Consider the following 23,599-nt stretch of genomic DNA (forward strand, 5'->3'; position numbering starts at 1 on the left):
ACAAACACCAGTCTCATGTACATAGCAAAGAAAAGGTGCCAGTTTGGATATTTATCTTATGTCACCAACGTCAGCACAATTTCTATGAGATTCTTAGGTCAGTTCTTTCAGTTTCCTTTCCTTCCCTAACTCTCCTGGGGAATTCCTGAGATTTGAACAGGTATTCTTAGGAATTGTCTAAGCCATAGTTTTCCTAAAATGTTATCTGAATAGAAGTTTAAGATACATAAAATAACATATAAATAGCATTACATTAGTAAATGCACATAAATGGAGAATTCTCACTCAAATTCCCAGTTTTCCTGAATCCCTCACTCATAGTACTTGGAAAGATGGCAACTTTTGTATTCATCCCATCAAATGCAGGTATCTTATTTTGTCCTTTGAGAATACATGTGTTACATATATGTGTGTGTATATATAAAGCAGTCCTTTGAGAATACATGTGATATATATATCTGTGTATACACACACATATATACACATATGTATACACATACATGTGCACATAAATATGTATATGTAAACACACATATATATGTAAATGAACACACTATTGACTTCTGGATTGTGAGAGTGTGTGTGTGTGTATACACATATATATCGATATAAATAAATGAATGCATGATTGACTCTAGGATATTCTATTAAATATCCTGAATATTTAATGGAAGGGAAAATAAAGATATAACAGTACTGCCATTTTACTTTTCTTTTCTTACTTCTTCCTTAGATAGCTAGAATTACTTCTGGTTTCCCTTAGAGTTTTTCATCCTGATTAGCCATCCCATGTTAAATTTCTAGGTCGTGTTCTCCTCCACCTACTGCTTTATACACATACACACACATGGACACACAAACACAGACACATACACACGTGTGTGTATATATATATACATATATACACACAGAGAGACACATGCACACAAATATATATGTGTGCATATGTATGTATACAAATATACACGCACACACTTATATAAAACAGCTATCACATAGCATGTGCTTACTCACTGTGGGAAGGAAGGGAAGATGTAAGGGAAATAATCTCATGTTAATTAAACGTTACTTAACAGTTTCTAAAATGCTCTCTCGGCATATGAACCAAGAAGACACCTCTACATTTCGCACATTTTGTTGCTATGTGGTGAGGGTCACCTTGGTAAGATGCATATGTTGGAAACCTGAACATCTGGTAATGATATGAAATCTTACTGTATCTTAGCCTACTCTTGGGGAGTCACACTTGTACATCGTATGTGCCCCCAAAACACTTACTGAATTGAATTAGGCAACTAGAAAAGACAATCAACAACCTGGAAACAGACATGATCACAGGAGCACAACTTAATATAGTTCTTCAACTCATGTCAAAGTAAATCTTCATTACAAAGAGCATTTGTGGAAGCCAAAATGAAACCCATTTTCTTAATGATAATGTCAAAGAACAAATTACCTAGCAAACTAAATTGTGTACATTTGGGCGCCTTCCCACTGCCACACAGCTCAGTGATAAATGAAGAGGAATGCTCTTTATGGCCAAACTGAATTGACATATGCTTAGGAGAAGCCAGAAAGCCCAGGGAAGATATTATGTTTCTTAATTCCTTTATGTAAATACACAAACAAATAGCAAAAACCGTAAGAGCACATTTCTGAAAAGCATTTCTATGAGTCTAGTCCAGACAGCCAACTTTCAGTAAAAAACAATTAGTGTTTTTCCTTTAAAATATTCATGTTATCTAATCTAAATTAGACAAGACTAGAATTAGACTGTGGGTGGATAAACATTTAATAACATGATGCAAGAATTTACCTCCATATGATTTCATGCAGATTCCCTTTCTTTAGTAGCAATATGTGTCTTAATCCCACACAAAATCATTATTCCTCTACTTTTACATACTTTGTTTAATGCTGGAATGTACTTGTTATACCTCATTACATGTTAGTGGAAAACATGAATCCCTGTTAAAAGTTTTATTGGCAAATTGCTTAATGGAGATTAAAATATTATATATGAAGTAGCTTCCATGTCTTTAGGCTGTCTGGAAAGCATCAAAAACTTTACCAAATTAAAGAATAAGTCATCTATAATGAGCCAAGTAAGGGGAATAAGTAGTGTATCACTTTTTCCAAAAGACACATCCAACCTTCCATCAGGAAGGAAAATGAAGAAGTAGGTACCCAGCTGAAAAATATTATTTTATTGTTAACCCATTTTTAGGTATATCTGAGTTTTTACTCAACTTAAAACACTTTTTTTTCTCATTCTTAGCCCTCAGTGATTCAGGCAAATTTGAAAGTTAACTCTTTCAATCCACTAGAAGTCAGCTCATGAGAAAAGAGCAGGGTGTTGCAAAACTGCAAGCTATTATTTCAGCGGTGCTCTATTTTTATGTCCAGGTTGCTGCTATTTAATGTCGCTTCCAGTAGTGTCTAATTTTCTTGCAGAGAGGAGAGCAGATACTGGCAGTGTTTGACTTACCACCCACTTTATGGCTCAAGTCAGTCAGATTTGGAGATTCTCTTAACATTTTCTTAAGCAACCCGCATGTAATTTGAGGAAACGGAATATTTTATGATATTCTCCTGATACCACTGAGATCTTTCTGGGGATATTGGTTTCTAGGAGATCCCAGAATTAACAGAGCCATGTGGGACAATATTGCTTTATGGATGTAGTAACTTCTTTTTCTTTTTTTTTTTTTTGAGACGGAGTCTCGCTGTGTCCCCCAGGCTGGAGTGCAGTGGCGCGATCTGGGCTCACTGCAAGCTTTGCCTCCCGAGTTCACGCCATTCTCCTGCTTCAGCCTCCTCAGTAACTGGGACTACAGGTGCCCATCACCAAGCCCGGCTAATTTTTTTGTATTTTTAGTAGAGACAGGGTTTCACTGTGTTAGCCAGGATGGTCTTGATCTCCTGACCTCGTGATCTGCCCACCTCGGCCTCCCAAAGTGCTGGGATTACAGGCGTGAGCCACCACGCCCGGCCAGATGTAGTAATTTCTAAGTATTTATGTTTTATTTGGATCTCCATGTTTTATTTTTTTTTAAAGTATGCAATCTTCTTAATAGTAGTGTTTGATCCTATGCAGAATAATTTGGGCATTTACAAATACATTGTACCTTAGATTAATTCTGCAAATAAATTCATTAATGAATAATTATCTTCTTTGCCATAATATCTCTTTCCTGTAGAATCTCTTACAATAAAGAAAAGTATCGCCTTTCCTCTGATCTTGTTTCACTTGAAATTTTTCATGTAACAGGAAATAGCCCAGGGTTAAAGTTGATATTAAACGTGTGGCTGACCTTTTTATTATTGATGGCAAAGCAGTATGGTTGAAATGTGGTTTGCCTTATTATAAAAAGATATTTTTATTCAACAAGGAACACGGATTATAATGTTTTATCATCATCATGGTGAGATGCGGTTTTGCTTGAAGTGGTCACTTTATTTTTAGCTTTGCTATCATTTCTAAGAACACTCCAACAGCAGACACAGTAATCACTCCGCGTAAATAACAGATATAGCTACATCAACACAGGTGCTCACATAGCAAGTTGACAGTAGGGAATTACATTTTTAGTCATTCCATAAGCACAATAAGCACAATGAAGTCAAGAACAAGACGTCATTAAGAACTTAATTACTTCTGTTAGCTTGGTGTCCTACCCGGGGTCAATGTCTCTGCTATCAACTTTTGTCTTCCATATGTCTCTATCATCTCATCTTAATTTTGTCATCTACCTATAAATGTTTGAGCTTGTTTTTATCACCAAGTGTTTTTCTTAATACCTAAGAAATATTAAGTGCATTAGAAACATAATGATAATTATAGTAAAAATATCCTTCAATTAATTAAGCACTTATTTTGGGCCAAGTACTGTATTCGGTGTGTTACTTAGAAGCTATGTCCTTTAGCAGTAATACAAATGTTGTATGAAACAAATACCATTATTGCTCTAATTTGATAGGGAAGAATTTTGGCAGGACTGATTAACTAGCTCAGTGTCAAATACATACTGGTAGGCAGGAATTCTCTCCCATTTTTGTGAAGGATGTCCGTGAAATAACTTTTTTTTCCCCTGGTGATTAGGGTTAGTTACCTAAATTCTATGTACCTCAGTTTTCTCAGTTCTGTAATGGGAATAGTGAAAAAACTGTTGAGGGGAAAATGATAATGAGTTAATAACAATGAGATTATAATATATGTAGAACACTTAGTCCATGGCATGTTTCAAGCACTCACTAGATGTAAAGTGACTTGATCATGATGATGGTGATGGTGATGGTGATGGTGATGATGACTCCTTTAGCTTTCAACTGATCTTAGCTGCAGAATCCAGGGCTGAGTATGAGCTGAAACTATCTCTTCTATGTCCATGATATTTCAGTATAGATGAGTGATTAGAACAAAATGTGAGTGAAACACAATTATTCTTTATTCTTTTTTTTTTTTTTTTTTTTTTTTCCTGAGATGAAGTTTTGCTCTTGTCGCCCAGTCTGGAGTGCGATGGCACAATTGCGGCTCACTGCAACCTTCACCTCCCAGATTCAAGTGATCTCCTGCCTCAGCCTCCTGAGCAGCTGGGATTACAGGTGCCTGCTACTATGCCCGGCTACAGTTTTTTGTATTTTCAGTAGAGATGGGGTTTCACCATGTTGGTCAGGCTGGTCTCGAATTCTTGACCTCAGGTGATCTGACTGCCTCGGCCTCCCATATTCTTTCTTGATTAATTGACTTATGCCTTTTTAAACAAGGACTTGTTGATTATACTGCATGGAAAACAATTTGCACACATGAAATCTAATCTAATTCCCAACATGACCTGGAAATCCCATACTTTACCAATAAAAAGCAGAAACTCAAAGTAGTTACAGGGCAAGCATCAAATCACAGAGTGTCAAGTGGTAAAGAGGAAATCAGAGCCAGTTTTCTAACTTTGCCCATTATTTTTTTCGGTGCACCACCCCATTTCAATTGTGGAAAATTCACTAGTGCTGTGTTCTCACTGGCCTCATGTAACTTTTAATTTCAAACCATTTCTGGATGCCTATGCTTCCTTCTGGTGCTTAATGAACTTGAAATGTCATTTAATGAGAGTGTTGTTAACCTCTGGCCCCAGGCTCTGGTGACTCTTTCCAACCTCTTATTTTCCTTCCCCTTTAGAAATTATTATTCTATTATTACAGGATGTCTGGAAAATAAGAAAGAAGTCCAACTCCCACACATTACCATTCCTTAACCCTGGTTTTCCTTTCTTTTTTTTTTCCTTCGCTTTTCCTTCCGTTCATTTCACAAACATTTATTGACAAATAAGTATTGATAATTCCTGACAAGCTAGGTATTTTGCTAATTGCTGGGAATAAAAGAAACACTAATTGAGTATCTAAACTTGCTGTTTGATCTTCCTACTTCTTTTCTATCTCATTTCCATTAACAGGGCTGATTTTCTCTTTGAATTATTTGAATTGCATTGCTAAAACACTTTGTTATTTCAAGCTAATACAGAAACAACCTTTTCACACATACAATTGTCTTTTCCACCCATTTATCTCAATTAATGAGCAAGTTCATATGCATGCTGTTTACATTATCTTTCAGCTTTTTTTTTTTGGCATTTGAGTCACTGTTTAATCTTTTAAAGTTCATTTATATACTCTAATCCACTGAATCAAAATTAACAATCTTTTTTAACTGGGTCTCAAGATCCTAGTTTATTCATTATTATTCTGTTTAACTTTCTTAAAAATTAGCCCATTTATTTATCAAAACTCTGTAAACTATCAGTTGAAAGCCAAAACAGAACCATAGAAGTAAACACTGTATTTCTCTATCACACCAAAGTCAATCAAGAGTCATTCTTCTCTGTAACTCTGTTTGGTCTATGTTGTTTATGCAAGGGGCTTATCTTTTGTGTGGGGAAAGCAGGCCCAATATTCACACTACTTCCCTCAAGTTTGAAAGTTTTCAGTGTTCCCTTGTCCTCTTCCAACTCTCATGTGAAATTCTTGACATGTCTCTATTTTGATAATAAAATCCCTGATCTAGATCTTGGTCATTTGGAACTTTGCCATACTGTAATAATTTTTAAAGAGTGATTCTCATTTTATAACACTGACATCACTAATTTTTCAAGAGGAAACAAATAAAAAACAAACAAAAGACAAATTTCAAATGATTAATTTTTGACCTATTTTAAGTCTGTAAGATCTAAAACTCTATGAATAAGATTAAACCATCCCATAAGTATTTGCAGTGAGTTATATGGTATGGGTAGGTATAGACAGGGACAGAAAAAAATTCTTTTTTTAAATTATAATGTCCTTATGAAGAAAATGAAGTGATGTGCTGTCTTTTACTAGGCCTTCTAGGAATCATGCAGTCAGCTATAAGGGCCACCACTTTACTGCACTTATTTCTCATTCCAATAATGTAGAGTGTGGTGACATTGAAAGGAAGTGTTGAATAGTGTCTCTTTTAAGTAGTAATAACATCAGGAAACTCAATCTGGTCATGAAAATGGAAAAAAAAGTATCATGACACATTCTCTCTAAGGAAATGGCAGCTATTAGAAATGGAATGTGTTACGTTTATGAGAAAGGGTCTTGTCTGAGAATGTATACTGCTTCAGCACACACAGCAACAAATATTGTCATATATGAAGTATGATGCAGTTGAAATAGCCCACGCTCCCATTTTATACCACCTTGGTCAGACATTTATTTATATACTGTAAAAATTCTGCATTCTACAATTAAATGACTTTGTAGAAGGCTTAGAGTAGACATACAAATCAATTAAGGGATTGCAAACATGCTGGAGAAATGTAAACATATTTTTTATATGTCAACTTAGGCTTTTTATATATTTAGTGAAAAGACCCACATAGAACTTGAAATAAGCTACAGCAACAATGATTTAGGCTAGATAGAAGAAAGGATGTCTGGGGGGTTTGCTGTAAAATTGCCTCTGAAAGTCATTGGTTGGGACAGTTTCATTGTGATCATTTGAGTACAAGGATATAAATTAGAAAAGCTGTTTTCTAGCCCTATTTTTAAAGAAACATCAGATTAAAATTAATATAATTATTAGCATATGGATTGATTTTCTTGACATAAACATCAAATATAATAAAATAGTCATAAAGCAAGTTACTACTGTAAAGTGTTTATTGAAGGCATACTGATTTGATTTTTTTTTAAAGTTAGGATTTTTTTTCCCACATAATTAACATTGGTGACAGTTTTACCCTTTTTTTTTTTAAATTAGAGGAACTCCAAATTTCTGTCTGCAAAGCACCCTTCTACTGGACATGTTCATACTTCATTATGCGTAATTATTATGGGAGGGCAGGATGATGGGATAAAAAGGTATCTGAATTATGAATCAGGGCACTGTGGTTCTGCTGTCGTCTCTTCTACTAGCTAGAGGTGTGACCTTGGACAGGTCACTTTTAAATCCCATTTCTCAGCTTCTTGTAGACAACCTCAAGACATTGTTAGAGGAGACCATCTCTTATGTTCTTTCCTTCTCTGAAATTCCATTTGGAGATTTTAATTAAATCATAATTTAGATAAGTCAGTATTTTATCTTCCACATATATAAAAGGTAGATTCTTTTTCTGATATTTAAGAAGTTTTAACACAAATTGTCAGTGAATAGTTAAAATTTATCAATATAAATTATTCTAGCATAAAATTTGAGAATAGCTAATATAGCAGATGATCACCTTGTACTATATAAAAACTTATAATGAAAACAGTTACTTCATTTCTTGTGATCCAACTGTCAAAATAGCTCTCCATCTTTCACTTAGTATATTTTGTATTCATCTAATAGATTTGAAAATGTACATGAATATTTCTTCCCTTTATGTACCGTTTTATTTCTATAAAATGATGAATTTTATTATAAATATTCAGAAATATAACAGTATCTTATGCATTATAAGTCCACACTTTTTCGGTCATTACTAAACTTCTTCTCTAATATATTGTACATTTAAACATTTAAGATTACCTTAAAGAGACTACAGTCAGGTGGAAATGTAATTTTACGATTACATAAGTAAGGACACAAACAGTTTCCATATGACTGGAGTGATTTCTGGCTGCCTTAAAAGAGTTATAATGAGTGTCAGTGTCATTGAGATTGACTTCAGTTATTCAAAATATTACACAAAATGTGACCGGAGCAAGCAGTGAATCCAGGAAAATTAATATAAACTAAATTTGATTCTGACATTTAAATTTCCAAAACTCAGATTAAATACTATTTAGGACAGAAATAATTCCTGAAATTTCACGTGTTTACTTTTTTTTTAAATGAACCTTTTAAGCTGTACAGAAGAAGCTTGACATATGGTTGAAACTGGCTTGGGTAAAATAATAAGAAATTCAGTCTTCGTGGTTTTAAATGAGACACAGAATACTCTTTGGAGACTGATTATTAAGCAAAAGTCACTCGGGTGCTTTCTACTCTCCCTGTTGGCAAAGGAAGGTAGGGGAGGAATTCATTTACACCTCACACTGATGTGTGAGAAAATGTATTTGTTTCACGTTATGCCAAGAAATAGGAAAACTGATCCGACAGCTCAATTAATAAATAAGTTAAACATAAAAAGGGATAAAAATAAAATCTTACTTTATGGAGGAAAAGAGTTAAATCTATATGGAGCCTGTTTTAGAACTGACAGTTTGCTAAAACGAATTGACTCACGATTTTCTACTTATCAAACATTTTCCACTTCTGATTTTATGGCTTTGCTCTAAAACCTAGGAAGTCACCAACTCCGTGCAAGATGCTAACATTTATCAAAATCTTTCTGCCTCTTCAAAGACCGCCTCAAAGCATAAAGATAGTCCATAGCGTCTTACCTAGACAACGAGGAGCTGAAACGCCAAGGCATGACACTGCTCAACACTCAGGCTAGGAAAGAAGTCCGTCCCCGTTAGTTTCTCCAAAATCTAAGTTCTCATTTCGTGGTTGAGATCATGGCTCTATTCTGAGCAGTTTCACGCAGTGTGTGAGTCTAACAAAAACACCCTCTGCAGCTGGAGGGAGCCTTAGCTAAGGCAGGATCCTGTCAAGGCATTCCTAGTGACTTCTGTCTACTAAATTCAGACTGAGGTTTTGCAAAAGGGGCCTCCACAACCAGGCCCAGATTGCCTGGAAAGTATTTCCTGCCTCTGAGGAGTGTGCATGCGAGAAAGGCTGTACGAAGAGAGGGGAGGAGGGGAGAGCCCAGCCGCCTGGGCGTTTTAGGAGTTCTGATTTTACACAGAACTCAAGTGAGTTTTGTCAAAGCTCTTGAGGTGATTAGCTGGAGAGTCATAAAGTCCTAGAGCTTTTTCTATCCCACACTGCTTATGAAAAAGAAAGAGAGAAAGAAAACATAGTTTTCTCTCTATCCACAACCTTTCCACTATATTAAATGTATATGCACAGCTTAATCAAAATGCCTGTGCTTGCTCTCATTTCAAAAGATCTTTTAAGAGAGCAAGATGAATTTAGCCTTAATACCATAATTCTTCTAAATGGCAAAAACTTTTTTGAACATGACTTAAAATTGGAAATGCTGCAGCTTTTCATTCTGTCCCTGAGACCATCTGTAAGTAAAATCCCAAGCATCCAGTTAATAGAACGATTTCTTCCAGATCTCTCTGATCACAAGAATCCTTCACAGAATTAAAATAGTTTGTGTTATGGCAAATGCAGCAGCGCATTACCTCTAGTCAGAATCCTCCAGTTACAAAAATCCAGTGCTGGAGCAGAAGACAGGCTCCATCTTGATCGTATTAGAGTCTTGCTGACATTAAACACTTACAACTGCTTCCATCTAGCATGGCAGCGTTCCTGAATCACATCTCTAAAGCCGCTCATGGTATCTGCATCCTTCGTCCGTCACAAATTTTGTGAACTATCATCTGTTTATCTTTTCTGCTTTCTTGTGCCTCCCTTGAATGACTTCCTCCTAGCTGCTCCAGGCTGGGAATTTGGACTACCATTTGGTTTTGATTAAAACCAGACAGCCAACTCTGGAGAATTTAGGGAATAAGCTAATGGAAACTGCAAGTATGGCTTTAATTAGTGCATCAATTAATAATAGATGTTAGCTCGTCTTATAATAAGATGTCACAAATACAAACACAGAGGAAGCTGAAGTCGTTTCAGGAAAGAAGTTACGCCAATTTTCCTTCCTTTATGACCCAGAATCCTCTTTAGAGAATGTGGAAGGAAAGAAGAGGGAGGTGGCTTTGGGACATCCAGGCTGTGGACAGGCCAGTAGAGCAGCTTCATTGTTTATACCAGGGAAGCAGGAAACAGCATCTCTGACTTCAATTATCTTGCTTGGTGGAAATGGCTCAGTCATGTCTCCCTTCTACTTTATTTACAATCAATGGATTTTGCTGCTATTTATGACTCAAGCATTTTTTTGGAGGGGACTGATGATCAGATTAATTATTAGGTCTATCTGCTTCTTGCAAATTTCTAGAAGCTTTCAATAATAAGAAGTGCAAAAATAATTCCAGTTGGATGTGATAAAATGAGTAACATATAAAGAGGTAAAAGACATCTTAAACTTGTTGGCCCTAAGATCTATCCTGTTCTTCTCTGAAATTGTAAGTAGTTTTCATTGTTCACTGTTATTCTCCATCCCTGTATATCACAAGGGCCATCTTGTAGTACTTTCTGATAATATTGGGTAGGTGATAACTCAAAGATGCACAAGGTTCTAACTACTATTTCTTTCCTTATTAGGTAACTAAAATCTCTCAAAGTTAATGCAAATCATGAACCATATTAGACACGTTAGATGGCAAGAATGACTTATACTGTGCATGAGTTTGAAGATGAGAAGTAGTCAAATAAAAACATATGGTCAGAAGCAGTTTTAAAAGTTTAGATCAAAGTCTTATTGACTAAAAACATGAGCATTTAGGTTTCTTTAATTTAATCTTCAACCATAGGCCAAGAAAGAAGTCTGTTCTTCCATAAATTCTTTAAAAAGTATTTATATTCACATTCAAAGTGTTTCTACTGACACTGTGCCTATTTAATCTTTCCAACAATTTTGTGTGTATTCTTATGTTTTATTTTACAAATAAAGTATTGAGAAGTAATTTTCTCACAGTCAAATGATACAAAGTGCCCAGGTCCACACTGGAACTCAGATATTCTAGCTCCAAGCTTTGTGCTTTAATTTTTTCTCCATAAACTGCCTCCCTTGACTTCCACTTAATTTCTTTATAAAATTGGGAAGACTTCTTAAACTCTAATAGTTTCTCTTTAAAAATAGAGACAATTTCTCATAACTTATAGATTGGAAAGCAGAATGAAATTTATATACATAAATATTTGTGTATTTATGTTTATTTCCCTAAGAAAAACACTGGAGAAGAAAGGAATGAGAATTGATATTATGTCTTTCCTAATATAACTTGTTATCTCTATCTCTGTCTCTGCCTTTAGTACTGATATACAGTGGTTACTCAATATTATATCAGCATCACGCTAATTCTTAGCTACATTTTACTCATGAATACTGTACCCCGCGCCATATACTTTAGTTTTGTTTCTATTTCTATTGGCTTGGGAAAACAAGAAAACTCTGTTCACAAATGCCTTTTAGATATCTAGAAACTCTTATTAGTAAGTTTCTCATAAACATACCCTTTTCTACACAAAAAATACATTATGTTTTCTTCTATTAATAGGATTACTTCCCAAATCTTTAATTACTTATATTTATTTTTCATTGTTGAGTTGCTTGATTCCAAACAAATCTCAGATCTTACAGTCTTATAAAGGCTTTACCAAATATGAGTATAAAGATAAATAGTAAGAAAACTTCCTAAGTACTTAATATTGTGTCAGGAACGTTGAAGGAGTTCAAAATATTTGTCCCCTTCTTTCTACTTGCAAATCTAAATACCAACTTCCGTAAATGTTTGACTATTACTCTGTACTGGATCAGCTAATCAAATAAGGGGATAGAGACAGTTAAGAACTTGAAAACAAAGTATCAGGATAGGAATCTGCTCCAAAACTAACAGCCTTTGTGACCTGTGTGAGTTACCTAACCGGGGTGAGGATGTCTTAGCTTCCATAACTAAGAATTGTCACAATGCAAAAAGCTAGTCCATATAAAGCCATTAGCTAGAATTATTTTGACCACTTAAATTATTGCCTTTTTTAATGTTTACGTCTCTCTTTCAGGTATTTTTAGAATCTTTCTCTCTTCTATTGAACTCCAAGTTAAATGTATACATGTGAAACCGTTATAGTGGTGGAACAATTATGTACTCTGTGGAAAGAAGAATAGCAGGAGGAGGATTAAATGTTATTTTAAAGATCAGTTTTCTTTCTTTTCTTTTTTTTGTTTTTGTTTTTGTTTTTGTTTTTGAGACAGAGTCTGGCTCTACTGCCCAGGCTGGAGTGCAGTGGTGGTGATTTCGGCTCAAGGCAACCTCCGCCTCCTAGGTTCAAGTAAATCTCCTGCCCTCATTTCCTGACTAGCTGGGATTACAGATGCACACCAGCACACTTGGCTAATTTCTGTATTTTTAGTAGAGACAGGGTTTCATCGTGTTGGCCAGGCTGGTCTTAGACTCCTGACCTCAAGTGATCTGCCTGCCTCGGCCTCCCAAAGTGCTGGGTTTAGAGGCATGAGCCACTGTGCCTGGCCTGAAGATCTCTTTTCTACTTAGGTACTTTTACCTAAACAATAAACATTAGCTATGATCATTTTCTAGTCATTCCCCAATCATTTTCAGGAAAGTTGAATCTGGACTTCTGTACAGAATTATTCAGTGTCTCTCATGCAGTTCAAGAACATTTTATGTAAAGCAAGATCTACGCTTTGAAAATAGTGTTTTACTCTTTTATGAATAAGTAGCAACATCATTAATTCAGTACCCACATTACATTTGTGATATTATGCGTGGAAGTCAGCTTTTAGGTTTTCCATTTTTGTTAATGAATAGGTTTATAATAGCAATGAACTTGAAATTAATATATAAAGAGAATAAATACCTTTAAAGTATTTTGAAATATCTACATGCATACGGTTAGTGTAATAAATGTAAGAACACTTTGTCCAGGAAAATTATTCCTCTAAAAATCTCTAACAATTTGCTTGTAATTTATTGAAGTTACTGTATTGGAAACAATAAAAGTAGAATTTATCAGATTTTCTAATTTATTTTTTCAGTAAGTTTTACATGTGTTTTCTTTTTTAAAAAATATATTATCAATAATTTTTTTATTATTTATTTACATTTTTTATTATACTTTAAGTTCTAGGGTACATGTGCAGAACATGCAGGTTTGTTACATATCTATACATGTACCATGTTGGTGTGCTGCACCCATTAACTCGTTATTTACATTAGGTATATCTCCTAATGCTATCCCTTCCCGCTCCCGAGATGTAGTCTCGCTCTGTCGCCCAGGCTGGAGTGCAGTGGCGCAATCTCGGCTCACTGCAAGCTCTGCCTCCTGGGTTCACGCCATTCTCCTGCCTCAGCCTCCCAAGTAGCTGGGACTGCTGGCACCCGACACCATGCCCAGCTAATTTTTTTGTATTTTTAGTAGAGACGGGGTTTCACCATGTTAGCCAGGATGGTCTTGATCTCCTGACCCTGTAATCCGCCCGCCTTCGCCTCCCAAAGTGCTGGGATTACAGGTGTGAGCCGCCGCTCCTGGCTCATGTGTTTTCTTTAAATAAGTTTGCTTTGGTAGACACATCCAGACCAAGAAAAACCATATAATTTGTAGTTTATATTCAATAAGCATCATGCACATTATTAGTTTTTTGATCAATTTTGTCACAATTTTGACACCCAACTTGGTAACCATGTAGTATTTACCTGAAAGCACACATTAAAGGAACACACTTAAGTTTGGTCTTAAATTATCAAAAGTAGCAAAATCATATAAGCTCTCCAAAACCATTCATTCCTGCTTTTTGGACTACTGATGTTCATTATCCCACTTCATTGAAAATTATTACAGTCCAAGAATAGATATGAAAACAAAGTTATCTTGATAAATTTACAAGAAAAAAACAACCCCATCAAACAATGGGCAAAAGATATGAACAGACACTTCTCAAAAGAAGGTGTTTATGTATCAACAGACATATGAAAAAAATGCTCATCATCTCTGGTCATTAGAGAAATGCAAATCAAAACCACAATGAGATACCATTTCATGCCAGTTAGAATGGCAAACATTAAAACGTCAGGAAACAACAGATGCTGGAGAGGATGTGGAGAAATAGGAACACTTTTACACCGTTGGTGGGAGTGTGAATTAGTTCAATCATTATGTAAGACAGTGTGGTGATTCCTCAAGGATCTACAACTAGAAGTACCATTTGACCCTGCAATCCCATTACTGGGCATATACCCAAAGGATTATAAATCATTCTACGATAAAGACACATGCACACATATGTTTATTGTGGCACTATTCACAATAGCAAAGACCTGGAACCAACCCAAATGTCCATCAGTGATAGACTGGATTAAGAAAATGTGGCACATATACACCATGGAATACTATGCAGCCATAAAAGAGGAAGAGTTCATGCCCTTTGCAGGGACATGGATGAAGCTGGAAACCATCATTCTCAGCAAACTATCACAAGATCACAAAACCAAATACCACATGTTCTCACCCATAAGTGGGAGTTGAACAGTGGGAACTCACGGACACAGGGAGGGGAACATCACACACTGGAGCCTGTAGGGGGGTGGGGGCTAGGGGAGGGATAACATCAGGAGAAATACCTAACGTAGGTGATGGGTTGATGGGTGCAGGAAACCACCATGGCACGTGTATACCTATGTAACAAAACTGCATGTTCTGCAAATGTAACCCAGAACTTAAAGTATAATTAAAAAAAGAAAAAAGAAACTTAGCAAATAAAAAAAATATTGACACAGACAAGAGGGCACATATGTCTTAGAAGCGAATGAGTCTGCCTGCCTGTCCTGTAGGGCTAAGGTACCATCAGAAACTCAAAGATTCCCAGCCATGCAAGATTTTGTTTAGAGAGGTCTGTGTGTGCCCTGCCCATAGAGGCTGAGGCTCTTCCTCTGTCAAAGCTTCATTTTTATGTGAATACTTAAGCTGACATCACCATGTACCACCCTCCAGTCACCACCCTTGTTACATTACACCATAATATTCTCTGAAATCCTCAATTCATGGCCAAAAAAAGGGTCCATATATCTTTAGTATGTTCAAGAAATGTTCCCATCTCTTGCCTGATTGCCCAGCCCATCAGTGATAGACTGGTTAAAGAAAACGTGGTCCATATACACCATGGAATACTTTGCAGCCATAAAAAGGAACAAGATCATGTCCATTGCAGGGACATGGATGGAGCTGGAAGCCATAATCCTCAGCAAACTAACACAGAAACAGGAAACCAAACACGGCATGTTCTTACTCATAAAAGGGAGCTGAACAATGAAAAAACATGGACACAGGGAGGGGAACATCACCCACTGGGGCCTGTTGGAGGGGCTGGGGGAGGGAGAGCATCAGGGTAAATAGCTAATGCACATGGGGCTTAATACCTAGGTTATGGGTAGATAGGTGTGACAAACCACCGTGGCACACATTTACCTATGTAACAAACCTACACATTCTGCACATGTATCCCAGAACTTAAAATTAAAAAAAAAAAAAAAGTTCTCTTGCCATGGTTGGCTTAGAGCCCACAGTCTTCAGCTTCCTTTATAAGTCTTTCAAATGGGGTCACCCATTTGAGCATTCTCTCCTACACCCTCTGCTCCCCTGGGATAGAAGGTGCAACTGCCTGTCTTCAGTCCCCTCAAAATATGTCCAGATTCCTACTCCTCAGTAAAAGCTCTGCTCTGGTTAAATCTCTGCCTTCTGAGATTCATTCTAACTAGTTCCTCATCCCATACTTCACAATGCAGCACTGTGCAACATTCTCAGCCCACCATTTGGGGGAGTGAAGCAGGTATGAAATGTGACAAAGGCTCGTGTCCTTGAAACAATATTTGTTCCAATTTCTGTTAAAGTACAAATATGCCTGTTCTGTCTTTCCCTCTCAAATGGAACCATTTGAGAACCTCAGTACACATACCAAGTGAAAATGCTTCATATCCGTCCTCACATTCAAGTGATATTAACTGTGTATTACTATGTTCATAACAGCAGTCTATGTGTATTGTCAATGCAGTACCCACGTTCAACATGTGTCATATCACAGCTGCACCTTTTTCTTCCCAGGTGAGGCCCTCAAATGGTTCCATTTGAAAGGAAAGATGGAAAAGGGTACATTTGTACTTTAACAGAAATTGGAAGAAATATTTTTTCAAGGTTACGAGCCTTTGTCAGAACTTTATACCTACGACTTCCACCCCCTCCAAAAGGTGGGTTGAGAATGTTTCCTGGTACTGCGCAGTGGGGTATGGCATCAGGAGCTGCTGAGAATGAATCTCAAAGGGCAGAGATTTAACCAGAAAAGAGCTTTTGCAATGGAGAAGAAATCTGGGATGCCTCGTTAAATACAATCTTACAAACAATGGAACGACTTTGGCCTCATGTAGCTTAAATGGGGGGTATGGAATTGGTAATCAAGAATAAACATAAGTCTGGGAGCAGTGGTTCAGGCCTGTAATCCCAGAACTTTGGGAGGCTGAGGCGGGAAGATCACCTGAGGTCAGCAGTTCAAGACCAGCCTGGCCAACATGGTGAGACCCTGTGTCTATTAAAAATGCAAAAATTAGCTGGGCATGGTGGTGGGTGCCTGTAATCCCATTTAGTCGGGTGGCTGAGGCAGGAGAATCACTTGAACCAGGGAGACAGAGGTTGAAGTGAGCCAAGATTGTGCCATTGTACTCCAGCCTGGGCGACAAGAGCAAAATTCAGTCTCAAAAATAAATAAATAAACAAATAAATAAATATAAAAATAAATAAAATAAGTAAATTATGTAATATTATGTAGTATATGGACAATTGCTAGTGAAAACAGAAAATGCAGAGCATGCTAAGGAGGGTGTGGAATGAGGATTGAGGGGCAATCATGTTATATAATTAAATAAGAAACACCAGAGTAAGTCTCACTGCAAAGGTGGCTTATCAGTAATGACTTAAAAAAAGGTGAGAGAGATGACCATATAGATATCTTGGGTCACAGAGTTCCAGGTAGAATGAACAGATAGTGCACAGTCCTAAGGAAGCATGTGCCTGGCAGTTTCCAGAAATAGCAAGGAATTAATGTGGCTAAAATGGAAGGAGAGAGAGAGGGAGAATATCTCAAGTTGTTAAGGAAGGAAGGTTAGGTAGTGTCTTGTAAGTAAGCAGTTTCAATTTCATTCAGTGAAAGGTAGAGCCCTGGAAAGATTTTGGTCAGAGATGTGGCAAGATCTACTTTACATTTTAATAAAATTAGTTGAAAAGAATTTAGAGCCAAAGCAGGGAGACCAGGTCACTGTGGTAATCCAGGTGAGAGAAGATGGATAGTGGCTCATGTGAAGGTACTGAGAAATATCAGATTTGAAGCTGTTGTTGTGGTTCATGCTACCAATATTTTTTTAAGAATTAAATTTGCTGTATAAGAAGAAAAGAAGAGTCAAAAACGCTTTATGAGCAACTGAAAGATGGAGTCATCATCAGTTGAAAAAGGAAATCCTAGAGATAAAGCAAGTCTTGTGAGACAGAGTTCAGAATTTTAGTTTTGGGCATGCTGTGTTTAAGATGTCTATTAGAAATTTCTAGAAGTGTTAAAGAGGCAGTTGGACATATGAATTCAAGTTTGGAAAAGAGATCTGGGCTAGAAAAATACATTTGGGAATCTCAAACATATTTGCAATTTAAAGTACAAAATTAGATGAGATTGACGAGAGGGTGTGTAAATAAAATAAGAAGACAAATACCGAATTGGCTATTAGATTTAAGAAAGCAGAGGTCACTCTTGATATTGAAAGGAACAAGTTCAAAGAATGATATGGAAAAAATTAGCATGGTTTAGAAGAAAATTGAAAGCCAAGATTGGAGACACAAATAAAGGAGAGAAAATACATGGCGTGGTAACTGTCTGGGACCATGAGATGCTTTTATTAGGATGGAAGAATAACAGTATATTTGCAAAATTTTGTTCTGTTCTTTTTTTTTAAAATTAATATGGTATGTTCCTAAGGGGGAGGGGAGAAAGTATAGAAATGTTGAAGAGTGAGGAGAGTATAGAAATGTTGAAGTGCATTATTAAGTAGGAGAGAGGGGGTGGGATCTAATGCAAAGGGACTGATTTCAGTTGGGAGTGTGACGCATGTGAAAATGTCAGTGGATATTAGATATCATGATTCAGTCAGTCAGCTAATCTCAGCTAGCCACCATCACAGTTGTTACCTATTCTATTTATTGTTATTATTATTATTATTATTATTATTATTATTGAGTCAGAATCTCACTCTGTTGCCCAGGCTGGAGTGCAGTGGCGCAATCTGGGCTCACTGCAACCTCCGCCTTCAGGGTTCAAGTAATTCTCCTGCCTCAGCCTCCTGAGTAGCTGGGATTACAGGTACCCACCACCATACCAAGCTAATTTTTGTATTTTTAGTAGAGATGGGGTTTTGCCATCTTGGCCAGGCTGATCTCCAGCTCCTGACCTCAAGTGATCTACCTGCCTCAGCCTCCCAAAGTGCTGGTATTACAGGCGTGAGCTATCTCTTCTATTAAAACAAATTGTTTTTGTTGTTGCTTTTTGCTATGTATTTTAAAATTTGTACCATAATAGTCTATTGGTTACATGATATCTATGAAACAAAAAATTGTTTTACAATTTGGCACATGCTCATCTGCATGATTTTTTATCTAATACCAGCTCCTGTATTTCTCTCAATGAAACATGATACATCTGGGTGCAGGAGAACAGTTCCATCTTTTAAAGTTGCAAAGAAAGGCATTGTTTTTGTATACTCTCATTTTCAGGTAGTATATTTCTGTTGTGTTTTTTTTTTCATCTCTGAGCTCTTTTGCCAATTTCTTCTTTTTCATTTTTTCAATTCATCTCTCATTTCTTCCAGACTTCAGTTGCTTTTGGCATTTCTCTTATGTATTTTACCAGCTTTATTGAGAGTTAACTGACACAATAAACTCTACATATTTAAAGTGAAAAATTTGATTGCTTTTGACAAATTCATATGCCTGTCATATCATTGCCACAAACAAAATAATGAACATATCCATCACTGTCGAGTTTCCTCCTGCCTCTTTGCCATCTCTCCCTCTTGCTCCTTTCTCCCTTCTTCTGCTCCCAAGGCAACGACTGATCTGCTTTCTGTCACTGCAGATTGGTTTAAATTTTCTAGAAGTTTATGTATATGAAATCATATGTATGTACCTTTTGTGGCTTCTTCACTTAGCATAATTATTTTGAGATCCATCCATGTTGTTGCATGTATCTGTCCTTTTTAGTGTTGATTAGTATTTCATTGGAGGAATATATCACGATTTATTTATCCGGTCATCTGGTGATGGACATTTGGGGCAATAACATTGGGATATTGTTATTTGGCCATTACAAATCAAGCTGCTATGAGTATTCATGTACAAGTCATTGTATGTATACATTCTTTAATTTCCTTGTGTAAATACCTAGTAGTAAGTGGTAGGACCATTTGGTAGCCATATTTTTACCTTTAACTCTCAAACTGTTTTCTAAGGTGGATATACCATTGTATATTACCACCAACGATTTCTAAGAATTTTTGTTGTTACGCATTCATGCCAACAGTTGGTATGATGAGTCTTTTTAGTTTTAGCCATTCTAATAGATGTATGGTCATTTCTCATTGTGGTTTTAACTTGCATTTCCTAACGGTTAGTAATGTTGAGAATCTTTTCACATGCATATTTGTCAGCATATATTTGATCAAGGGTCTCTTCATGTGTTTTGTCCATTTTCCAAAATTGGTTTGTTGGTTTCCTTATGGGAGACCATATATTCTGCATACAAGCTCTTTATCATGTAGGTGATTTGCAAATATTTCTTCTAGTCTAGCTTGTCTTTTAGTTTTCTTTTGAAAATGCCTTTTGAAGAGTAGAAATTTTTAATTTTGATAAATGAAATAACTCTCAAGTATTTTTTTCTTTTATGGATCATGTTTCTGGTCTCATGGCAAAAAGATCTTTGCCTAATCTAAGATCACAAAGATTTCTCCTACACTATATGCTAGAAGTTTTATAGTATTAGGTTTTACACCTAGGTTCTATGACATATTTAGAGATAATTTTTTATACGGTGAAAATATGGATCAAAGTTTTTTCTTTTTAAGTATGGACATGCAATTGTTCCAAAACCATTTGTGACAATTCTTTTCCCATGGAATTTTCTTTGTACCTTTAACAAAAATCAATTGACCAACTATGTGTCTTCCTGTTTCTAAACTCTCTATTCCATTCTCTTAATCTATTTGTCTATCGCATACAATACCACACTGCATTAACTATTATAGCTTTACAGTAAGTTTTACACCAAGTATTATAAGTATTCAAGTTTGTTATTCCTTTTTAAAGTGGTTTTGGATAATCTAGGGCCATTGTAATTCTGCATGAATTTAAGAATCAGCTTGTCCATTTCTATAAAAAAGACTGTTGGGATTTTGATCAATTTATTATTTGGATCAATTTCAGGAAAACTGACATCTTGATAATATTGAGTCTTCTATTCCATGAGCACAATGTATTTTCTTTTATTTAGTTTTCTAGTTTCTCAGTAGTGTTTCCTGCTTTTTACTGTAAGAATATTGTATATTTTTTGTCAGAATTATCTCTAGTACTTTATATTTTGAAGACTATTGTAAATGTATTTTTAAAAATTCTATGCAGCCATAAAAAAGGATGAGTTCATGTCCTTTATAGGGACATGGATGAAGCTGGAAACCATCATTCTGAGCAAACTATCGCAAGGACAGAAAACCAAACACCGCATGTTCTCACTCATAGGTGGGAATTGAACGATAAGAACACATGGACACAGGGTGGGGAACATCACACACCAGGGCCTTCCAGGGGGTTGGGGGATGGGGGAGGGATAGCATTAGGAGATATACCTAATGTAAATGGTGAGTTAACGGGTGCAGCACACCAACATGGCACATATATACATATGTAACAAACCTGCAGGTTGTGCGTATGTACCTTAGAACTTAAAGTAAAGTTAAAAAAAAAAGTTTACATAAAAAAATTCCTCTAAATGTTTATTCTATTGTGTAGAAATATATTTCATTTTGGAATATTGACTAGTATGCTGCTGACTTGCAGAACTAGCTAGTTCCAGCAGCTTCAAAGATCCTTAAGATCTACATAGGTGATCATATTGTACGTGAATAGGCAGTTTTATTTATTTTATAACTTAAAGCCACTGATTGATTGACTGATTGTTGTTGTTGCTTTACTCCATCAGATACAATCTACATTACAATGTTGAACAACAGCTTTCATAACAAATAATTATCAGACCCAAAATGTAGATGATGTTGAAGTTGAGAAATCCTGCTGTATTCCTAGCATGCTCAGAATTTTTATCAGGAAAATATACGAAAATTTGAAAAATGCTTTTCTCAATATGATTTTTCTCTTTTAGTCAGCATGAAGCTTTTTTGTCGTTTTTAGTTTGTTAATCTGTCAAATTTCATTGATTAATTTTTGAATGTTAGACAAATACTGCATTCCTGGGATAAACCATCCATTGTTATATTATCTTTTATATAATATTGAATTTAATTTGCTGATATTAAGGAAAACTATGTATGTTCAAAGGGGATAACTGTCTCTTGTTTTATTGTTCTCTTTGTTATTGATTTCTAATTTACTTCCATTATGGTTGGAGAACCTACTATGGATGATTTGAATTATTTTAAATCTGTTGAGTCTTGTTTTATGGCCAGTCATATTGTTATTTTGGTAAATGCACTGGAAAATAATGAATATTATATTTTCCTGTAATGTTTTTATTGATGAGGTATCTGGTCAAGGTCCAGAGAAATAAAATGTTTTCACCACTATTTTGTCAAATAGGTGTGAAACAGCATCTATTATATGTAAACTGGAGGCATTTCTTTAGAGAACCCTTAGCTTTAATGGATGCTCACTAAACAAACTTATATTTTCTTGGAATTGAGGTCTCCTTGCTTCTGCCATTTTAAGCATTATCCAGTTTTAATGCTATATACCAGTAGGATAATCATTTATATTTTAAAAGTATCAAGTAGTTATTAGCCACGTGTATGACAAATGAATTCAGCCAGTTTTTAAGTGTAAACATGTTGGTTTACACATGAGCATCCAAAAAAATCATTATTGTTAGATAAATAATGATTTATTTTCTCCTCTGTGGAAGTGTCATCTTAACCATAAGAATCAAAGAATACATTGATAACTGAAAAAGCATAAACAATGCTTTATCAAACTCTTAAAAAGTTCAGGGTTCTCAGTATTTCACTGAACATATTCACATTTATACAATATTATTTCTACAGCCTGGTCTTAATTATCATCTTGGATAAAACAATACACCAACAGTGTTTTCTTTCATGACTTTCAATGACAAGGTTTTCATTTAGAATAAAAATGAAAATTTTAAAAACTTAAAAATGTAACATTTTGTAAATTTACATATCTGATTGTAAGTTGAAGAAAAATATGTTGGGCAGCAAGTAGCAAAAACATTGCCAAAATTCAAATGTTAGAAAAATTGTTTGAAAGAGTTTGTAAAACATGTGTTATAAAAGATTTCTTTTATCCTTATGTTGGAAGGTTGAATTTCACTACCAAAATAATCCTATTGCGGAATAAAATATAACAGAATTTCCTCTACTTATATTAGTTTTTTGTGGGCCAAAGTAGAGTGTGGATTATATTTGCCAAGTTCTTATGTAGACAAATGAATCACAGAAACACAGTAGCTATTTTATTTGGGGCCTTGCTGAGCTGCAAGTTTTTTAATGAGTTAAAATAATATTTTGGGTCTTGAGTAGAAGGTGTGAACTATCAAAAACACGACATTTGACTTTAAAGTTTAGGACAAAAACAACTCCACATGCAAAGTCAGTTTGAGCAACAGACCCACTGAACTTGGAGATAGAATCCCCTGGGTGATGGTCTCCATAACTGTTTTCTTTGGGTTGTACAACAGTGAAGCCAATCTGATGAGGCTGAAGTTCTTAAGAGAAGACTGTTCTATCACCACCATGCATGCTTAAACACTGTCCTTAGCTTATGTCTGAATAGCTATGCCAAGATGATTATTTCCTTCTCTTCTAGACGAGGGAAGTAACAACAGTGACATTTATTGCTCAACGAGAAGAAGATAGAAACCAAAGAACATACGATGTATAAGCGAATAGAATAAGTGAATTAGAGGAAATATTTTTCTTAAAATAAAATGGGCCAAATAGTTTTATTACCATTAAGCTACTTGCTGTTCAAATGCTGATTAGAAAAGAAAAAAAACAGACCAATTACATACAGCAGATGTTTCTGAGCACCTACTATGTGTAAGACAGTGTAATTAGGGATTTTAAAGATAATTATAATAATTAA

The 23,599-nt window shown here is 35.7% G+C and overlaps 1 protein-coding gene across 7 annotated transcripts in view; it reads right to left on the bottom strand.

Annotated features, from left to right (window-relative positions):
* Positions 1-23,599, bottom strand: part of DLC1 (DLC1 Rho GTPase activating protein) — a 530,403-nt gene that overhangs the window by 425,886 nt on the left and 80,918 nt on the right. The window contains exon 1 of one of the 7 annotated variants that reach the window (XM_055349269.2): positions 9,739-10,232. The exons of 1 other annotated variant lie outside the window; for it this stretch is intronic. The gene's annotated coding sequence lies outside the window, so the exon portion shown is untranslated. Of the gene's footprint in view, positions 1-8,886; positions 10,233-23,599 lie in introns of those variants that run through there. 5 more of the 7 variants (XM_063709071.1, XM_055349271.2, XM_063709070.1 and 2 more) reach the window with 5 other exon arrangements.

The sequence above is a fragment of the Gorilla gorilla genome, chromosome 7 (assembly GCF_029281585.2).
Source record: "Gorilla gorilla gorilla isolate KB3781 chromosome 7, NHGRI_mGorGor1-v2.1_pri, whole genome shotgun sequence".
Taxonomy (NCBI): domain Eukaryota; kingdom Metazoa; phylum Chordata; class Mammalia; order Primates; family Hominidae; genus Gorilla; species Gorilla gorilla.